The sequence below is a fragment of the Dipodomys spectabilis genome, unplaced genomic scaffold (assembly GCF_019054845.1).
Source record: "Dipodomys spectabilis isolate Male_0828 unplaced genomic scaffold, ASM1905484v1 ptg000523l, whole genome shotgun sequence".
Classification (NCBI taxonomy): Eukaryota; Metazoa; Chordata; class Mammalia; order Rodentia; family Heteromyidae; genus Dipodomys; species Dipodomys spectabilis.
The window spans coordinates 490,874-499,042 of record NW_024871200.1 but is presented as its reverse complement, the minus strand read 5'-3'; the positions used below and the strand labels follow the sequence as shown (position 1 = coordinate 499,042).

The 8,169-nt window shown below is 36.6% G+C and overlaps 1 non-coding gene across 1 annotated transcript; it reads left to right on the top strand.

The window, feature by feature from the left end:
- The first annotated feature begins 6,455 nt into the window (after positions 1-6,455).
- On the top strand, positions 6,456-6,557 carry LOC122099592. Its single transcript, XR_006145967.1, has one exon. It is a non-coding gene; the product is annotated as a U6 spliceosomal RNA (small nuclear RNA).
- Positions 6,558-8,169: the final 1,612 nt, after the last annotated feature.

Here is an 8,169-nt window from a genome sequence, read left to right as displayed (position 1 = left end):
TGCCCACTATATAGATCAAATCAGCAAAAAAAAAAAATCAACAGGGAAACGGCAGATTAAAACAACTGCATAGAGCAAATAGATTTAACAGACATCTACTGAATATTTCACCCAGTAGCATCAGAATTCTCGTTTTACTCTGCAGTTCATGGAACATTTTCCAAAAGAGATCACATTTTAGGTCACAAAACAAACTTGTCCAAATTCAGAAACATTGAAGTTACACCTTGCATCCTCTCAGACTACAAGGGAATACAATTAGAACTCAACACCAAAAAAGTCTTGTAACGCATGGAGGCTGGATGACACACTGTTGAATAACCAGGGGGTCATGGAAGAGATTAGAAAGGAAATTCAAATGTCCATGATATTCCAAAAAAATGAACACACAAATTACCAGCTCTTCTGGGACACTGCAAAGACAGTATTCAGAGGCAAGTTTATAGCTCTGAGTTCCTACACCAACAAATTAGAGAGATCTGAAACCAACCACTTAATGAGACATCTGAACCACCTTGACAAAGAACACCAAGATAAACCCCAATTCAATAGATGGAAAGAAATAATTAACATTAAATCCGAGTTAAACGAATTAGAAATAAAAAAAAAACAGAATGAATCAACAAAACAAAGAGTTGGTTCTATGAAAAAATTAACAAAATTGACAAACCCTTAGCAAATCTTATCAGAAAAAGAAGGAACACACCCAAATAAATAAACTCAGATGTAAGAATGGAAACATCACCACAGAAACAACCAAGATTCTGAACATTAAAAGGGAATATTTTCAAATCTTTATGCTAATAAGTTTGAAAACTTGGCAGAAATGGACCTTTTGCTAGCAATTATCAACATGCAAATACTAAACCAAGATGAGTTAAAGCATATTAAGGGACCCACATCAAGCATTGAAATAGACACAGCAAAAAGAGACCTCCCATGTAAGAAAATCCCAGGACCTAATGGATTTACAGCGGAATTGTACAAGAGCTTCAAAATAGAGCTCACACCAATACTACTCCAACTCTTCAATGAAATTGAAAGAGAAAGTTCACTACCGAACACATTCTATGAAGCCATCATAACCCTCATCCCAAAACCAGGCACGGACTCATCAAAGAAAGAGAAGTATAGACCCATTTCTTTGATGAATATTGATGCAAAACTTCTCAACAAAATTTTGGCCAATCGACTTGAACAATTCATCCAAAAAATCATACACCAATATACAGGATTTATTTCAGGGATGCAAACCTGTTTCAATACACACAAAACAATTAATATAATTTATCACATCAACAAGAGCAAGGATTAAAACCACATGGTTATCTCAACAGATGCAGAAAAAGCATTGGACCAGATCCAACACCCCTTTATGATGAAGGTTTTGGAAAAATTAGGAATCCATGGAACATTCCTCAATACAATAAAAACTGTATATGGAAAACTTACAACCAGCATTGTAATTAATGGTGAAAACTAAAGCCATTTCCTTTTAACTCAGGAATGAGACAAGGATGTCAACTCTCTCAAATTCTCTTCAATTTAGTATTAGAATGCCTAGCTACAGAAATAAGACAATATGCCAACCTAAAAGGGATCCACATAGGGAAAGAAGAAGTAAAATTCTCCCTCTTTGCAGATGACATGATCTTGTACTTAAAGAATCCCACGGACACCACTCCCAAATTACTCAAGCTGATCCAAACCTGGAAAAATAGCAGGGTATAAAATTAACCCTCAAAAATTAATGGCTTTTCTGTAGGCCAACAATGAGAAAAGCGTGGCTCAAATCAAGAAAGCTTTTCCATTTGTAATAGCCCCACAAAAAATAAAATACCTAGGAATTAACTTAACCAAAGAAGTGAAGGACTTCTATGAAGAAAACTTTAAAAATCTGAAAAAGGAAATCAAAACAGAACTTAGAAAGTGGCAAAAACCTCCCATGTTCCTCGATAGGAAGGATGAACCTTGTGAAAATGGCAATATTTCCCAAGGCTATCTATAAGTTCAATGTCATACCTATCAATATTCCAACCGCATTCTTCAAGGAAATAGAAGAGGCAATCCAAAAATTCATATGGAACAACAAAAGACCCCCAATTGCAAAAAGCGATCCTTAACAGAAAGAACAGTGTTGGAGGAATATCAATACCAAATTTCAAACTCTTCTACAAAGCCATAGTAATTAAAACAGTTTTTTACTGGCACAAGAAAAGATCTCAGGAACAATGGAATAGAATTGAAAACCCAGAAATGAACCTACAGACTCATAATCATCTAATATTCGATAAAGAATCTAAAAAGATAAAATCGAAGAAAGGCTGTTCAGTAAATGGTACTGGCAAAATTGGTTAATCACTTGTAGAAAATTAAGGCTAGATCCTTATATATCACCCTGTACCAGAATCAAGTCCAAATGGATCAAAGACCTCGGAGTCAAAGCAGATATTTTGAAAACATTACAGGATGGAATAGGAGAAACCCTAGGTCTCCTTGACAAAGGCTGAAATTTTCTGAAAAGAAATGCAAAAGCACAACAAATGAAAGAAAGGTTGGACAAATGGGATTGCTTGTAATTGCAGAGCTTCTGCATAACAAAGGACATAGCTAGCAGGATCAATAGAAAGTCCACAGAATCGGAGAGGATCTTCACTAGCCATACAACCGACAAGGGTTTCATATCTAAAACAGACCTGGAAATCAAAAAATTAAATCCCCCAACAACAAATACTCAAAGAAAATACTGTCCAATAAATAAGTGGGCTAAAGACATAAAGAGAAACTTCTCTGAAGAGGAAAGGAGAGTGACCAATAAAGACATGCAGAAATGCTCAACCTCCCTAGCCATAAAAGAAATGCAAATCAATCAACACTGAGATATCACCTCACCCAAGTTAGAATGGCTATAATCAAGAACTCTAATAACAACAGATGCTGGAGGGAATGTGGACAGAAGGGAACCTTACTTCATTGTTAGTGAGAGTGTAATCTTTTTCATCCACTTTGGAAAGTAGTATGGAGGTTCCTCCAAAGACTCCACATAGAGCTCCCCTATGACCCAGCAATCCCACTTTTGGGGATTTACCCAAATGATCACAAACAAGACCATACTAAAGCTACCACACAGATATATTTATTGCAGCATTACCATAGCTAAGATATGGAACCAACCCAGATGTCCCTCAGTAGATGAATGGATCAAGAAAATGTTGTATATATACACAATGGAATTCTATGTCTCTATCTGAAAGAATGATATTGCCCCATTTGTTAGGAAATGGAAAACTTGGAAAAAATTATGTTAAGTGAAGTAAGCCAGACCCAAAGAAACATAGGTCCCATGGTTTCCCTTATTAGCAATTACTAGTGTATGTCTGAGACATGCAGAAATTGTTAGATATGTTGATGTTAGGTGAAGTGAACCCCATGATAAGAATTCAAAATATTTTTCTTTTCTGTAATTATTTCTAACATATTTATAAGATGACTTCTTTGTTACTTTTTATGTCCCTCCCGCATGCTATAACCCCTGTTTTCGCTGTATTTGATGTTGGTATAATTTGTGGAGGGGAAGGGGAATAATTTTTTAAACAGGGATACAGGTCGATCCATTGCAACAAGGAGATATACAAGACATGGGACGTAAGACATGGGGAAATGGGACGTAAGGGGGTTGAGATGGGAAGGGATAGTAAGGAGAAACAAAGGAGTATGCAACAATGCTTGATAAGAAATGTACTCATTACCTTGCCCATTTAATTGTAACCCTCTATCTGGTATTTTCACACTTAAAAAAACACAAAAAACCATAAAATATGAAGTAATTTTGATAAAAAATAAAAATGACTCAGAATAAATTATCAATGCAAAAAACAATCTTTACAAAAGCAAACTCTCAGAGATATTACATGACTTTGAAAAGGATAAAGTGGCTGAATTTAATATAAATTTAGAAGTATGACCATTCTAAAATATAAAAAGATATTCTTTATTTCATTATATAACACAAAACAGAAAGTAAATGTTGTTTAGATGATTTTTTAAAACACAGTCTCTCAGGTGCTGGGAGGGTGATTCATTGTAGAGTGCTTGCCTTGCATGCATGAGGTCCTGGGTTTGATTCCTCAGCACCACATAAGCAGAAAAAGATGGAAGAGATGCTGTGACTCAACTAGTACCACTAGCCTTGAGCTGAAGAGCTGAGAGACAGCACCCAGGACCCAGAGTTCAAGCCCCAAACCCAACAAAAAGAAAACAAAACACAGTCTCTCATTTTTGTGTGCTCAACATTGTAACACCAGTGTTTCAGTCTAGGGCTAAGATTTTAGGTGTGGACGTTTATCAACACTCCTGATTCAGATTCTAATTGATAAAATTTTAATCAATATTTTGTTCTTATTAATTTTGCTCTTTGTAAATTCACATATACCTATAAAAAACAGTGTGGCCATCCCAATAACATTCTCAAAGTACTTCCTAATGATGACTTACAAAAAGTTGTTTTATATTACAACAAGGAAAACAATGCTACAAATAAGGAAAACCAATACATAAATATTAATGATTAATAAAATAAAAAATTACCACTGTTTCCAGTATTTGAAATGTACTACATATTCGATTTATTATTTTCTCATATTGCTGTACATTTAAAACTGCCTAAGTCTATGATGTTCAACAAGAATTTTATAGGCTATGAGTAGCCTTTAAAGATTATTATTATTAAGATTATTATTTATGGTTGATCTCATCATTTGTATATGGCTTATACCATCATTTGTTCCTCACTAACATATAAAGTAAAGAAGCCTTTAAATTTTAACAGAAACTGTGCAGTTAATGTCTTTTTTTTTTTTTTTTAATTATATTTTATTTTATTTGAGAACATACTGTACAGAGGGGTTACAATTACATGGGCAGGATAATGCATACATTTCTTACCAAGCATTGCATCCTCCTCCTTTGTTTACCCTTCACCTCCCTTCCCAGCCTCCCCCCTCCCTCCCATCCAATCATACCCCCCCTCCCCCCCCCCCCACCGACATTGTAAAGCTGGTTTTGACATGACATTTTGTACTTCTCATTGTTGCAACAGGTCCACCTGAATCCTTAAACGACTTGTTTGTCCCCGTCTCCTCCACATGTTATACTGACATCAAATATAGTGAAAGCAGGGGTTACACTGTGGGGGAGGGACATACAAAGCAACAAAGAAATAATCTTATAAATGCATTAGAAACACATGCATGAAAGAAACAAAAACATTAAAATACATATTTGAGGTTTTGTTTTCCTAACATCACATTATCTGACTTTTTCTGCTTGACTCATACCTATACTAGATATTGCAAATAAGGGAAACCATGGGACCTATGTTTCTTTGGGCCTGGCTTACTTCACTTAATATAATTTTTTCCAAGCCTTTCCATTTCCTAACAAATGGGGAAATGTCATTCTTTCTGATGGAGGCATAGAATTCCATTGTGTATATATACCACATCTTCTTGATCCATTCATCTACTGAGGGGCATCTGGGTTGGTTCCATGTCTTAGCTATGGTAAATAATGCTGCGATAAACATAGTTGTGCTGGTAGCTTTAGTGTGGCCTTGTTTGTGATCATTTGGGTAAATGCCCAAAAGTGGGATTGCTGGGTCGTTGAGGAGCTCTATGTGGAGTCTTTTGAGGAACCTCCATACTGCTTTCCAAAGTGGTTGAACAAGTTTACATTCCCACCAACAATCTGCTTCTTTACACAAACACTTTGCAACTTCTCATTAGTAAAGTTTCTATAAACTCTGAAATGTACATATTTAGTAGTATGTACCATGAATCTTAAATGATTTATGAAAAAGTTTTACAACCTGCTAAATAGTCTTAATTTTGGCATATATGAGCAAATTCCCAAAATTAAACATATTTAAAACATTAAAACTTTTAACAAACCTTAACACTTTCTATAGTGTTCATTAGGGCAGGTTCCTTGTACAGAATAATTGAATTCCTCCTCCTACACATCTGTTGAACAACAAATATCTGGTATTATTTTGTTTTTGACATGTCAAACTTGACTTTATTCTTAAATGTGTTCTTATGTAAGAAATGCATGGTTCTAAAATTTCACGACAATTCTTTTTTTTTTGTCGTTTGTGGGGCTTGAACTCTGGGCCTGGGCGCTGTCCCTCAGCTCTTCAGCTCAAGGCGAGCGCTCTACCACTTGAGCTACAGCGCCACTTCCGGTTTTCTGGTGGTTTATTGGAGATAGGAGTCTCATGGTCTCTCCTGCCCGGGCTGGCTTTGAACCGCGATCCTCAGATCTCAGCCTCCTGAGTAGCTAAGATTACAGGCGTGAGCCACCAGCGCCCGGCTTCACGACAATTCTTTTGAATTTAATTTTTGTGGAATTGTCTAGTTTAAGAAAATCAATTACACTTTATGTATAAAAAATGTTCTGTGCTCAATTCAGTAGCACATACACTAACATTGGAACAATAAAGAGAAGAATAGCCCCTGAATGAGGATGACACTCAACTTCGTGAAGCATTCTAGATTTTTAAAAGAACAGATGCTGGAGGGGATGTGGACAGAAGGGAACCTTAATGCATTGTTGTTGGGAGTTTAAACTTGTTCAAAGACTTTGGAAAGTAGTATGGCGGTTCCTCAAAAGACTACAATAGAGCGCCCCTAAGTCCCAGCAATCCCATTTTGGGCATTCACCCAAATGATCACAAACAAGAACATACTAAAACTACCAGCAAAACTATGTTCATTGCAGCATTATTTACCAAAGCTAAGATACAGAACAAAACCCGAGGCCCCACAGTAAACGAATGGATCAAGAAAATGTGTGTGTGTGTGTGTGTGTGTGTGTGTGTGTGTGTGTGTGTGTGTACTGGAATTCTATGCCTCCATCAGAAAGAATGACATCACCCAGTTTGTTAGGAAATGGAAAGACATGGAAAAAATTATATTAAGTGAATTAAGCCAGGCCCAAAGAAGTGAAGTAAGCCAGGCCCAAAGAAAGATAAGCCCCATGGTTTCCTTAATTGCAATAACTAGTATGTGTCTGCTACAAGCAGAAAACATCATATAAGTTGATGTTAGGCAAAATGAACCCCAAGATAAGGATTCAAATGGTTTTTATTTCTTGCGATTGTTTCTAAGATATTTATAAGATGAATTCTTTGTTGCTTTGTATGTTCCTCCTGCAAGCTAAAGCCCCTGATTTCACTGTGTTTGATGTTGGTATACTTTGTGCAGTGGAAGGGAAACACAAATCGTTTAAAAAGGGATGCAGGTGGACCCATTGCAACAATGAGATGAACAAGTCGTTATGTCAAAAAATGATTTTGGCTGGGTGTTGAGGGATGTGGACAGTGGGGGGGGGACTGGGGGGGAGGGGTTGGTGGGTGTGGGGGGTGGGAGATGGGCAGGGATGGGAAGGGGAAACAAAGGAGGAGCAAGTGGACCCATTGCAACAATGAGATGTACAAGTTATTATGTCAAAAAATGAACTTTACAACTTTGGGGGGAGGAGGACAGGGTGGGGAAAGTGGGGGAGTATGGGAAGGGATGGGAAGGGGAAACAAAGGAGAGGCAACAATGCTTGATAAGAAATCTTGCCCATGTAATTGTAACTCCTCTGTCAGTATTCTCACAATAAAAAAAAATGTACTCAATAACTCACGCATGTAATTGTAACCCCTCTGTATGGCATTTTCACAATATAAAAAAAGAAACATAGGTCCTGTGGTATACCTTATTTGCAATAACTAATGCATATCTGGGATAAGCAAAGAAGGTATGGTAAGGCGAAAAAAAGGAGTAGGCAACAATGCTTGATAAGAAATGTACTCATTACATTTTCCATGTAATTGTAACTCCTCTGTATGGTATTTTCACAATTTAAAAAAAAAAAGGTCAAAAGCATGTGCATATGACTAGATAAGATGATGTTAAGGTAAATGAACCCCATGATAAGGACACAAGTGGTGTTTTATTTCTTCCTGTGGTTTCTAATATATTTATAATGTACGATGTGATTTTTTATATGTGCATCCCCCACAGTTAAACCCCTGTTTTCACTGTATCTGATGTTAGTGCACCTCCATCTTGTATATACACTTCTCTAATTTGGGGATGGAAAAGGAAAAAACAAAATGGTTAA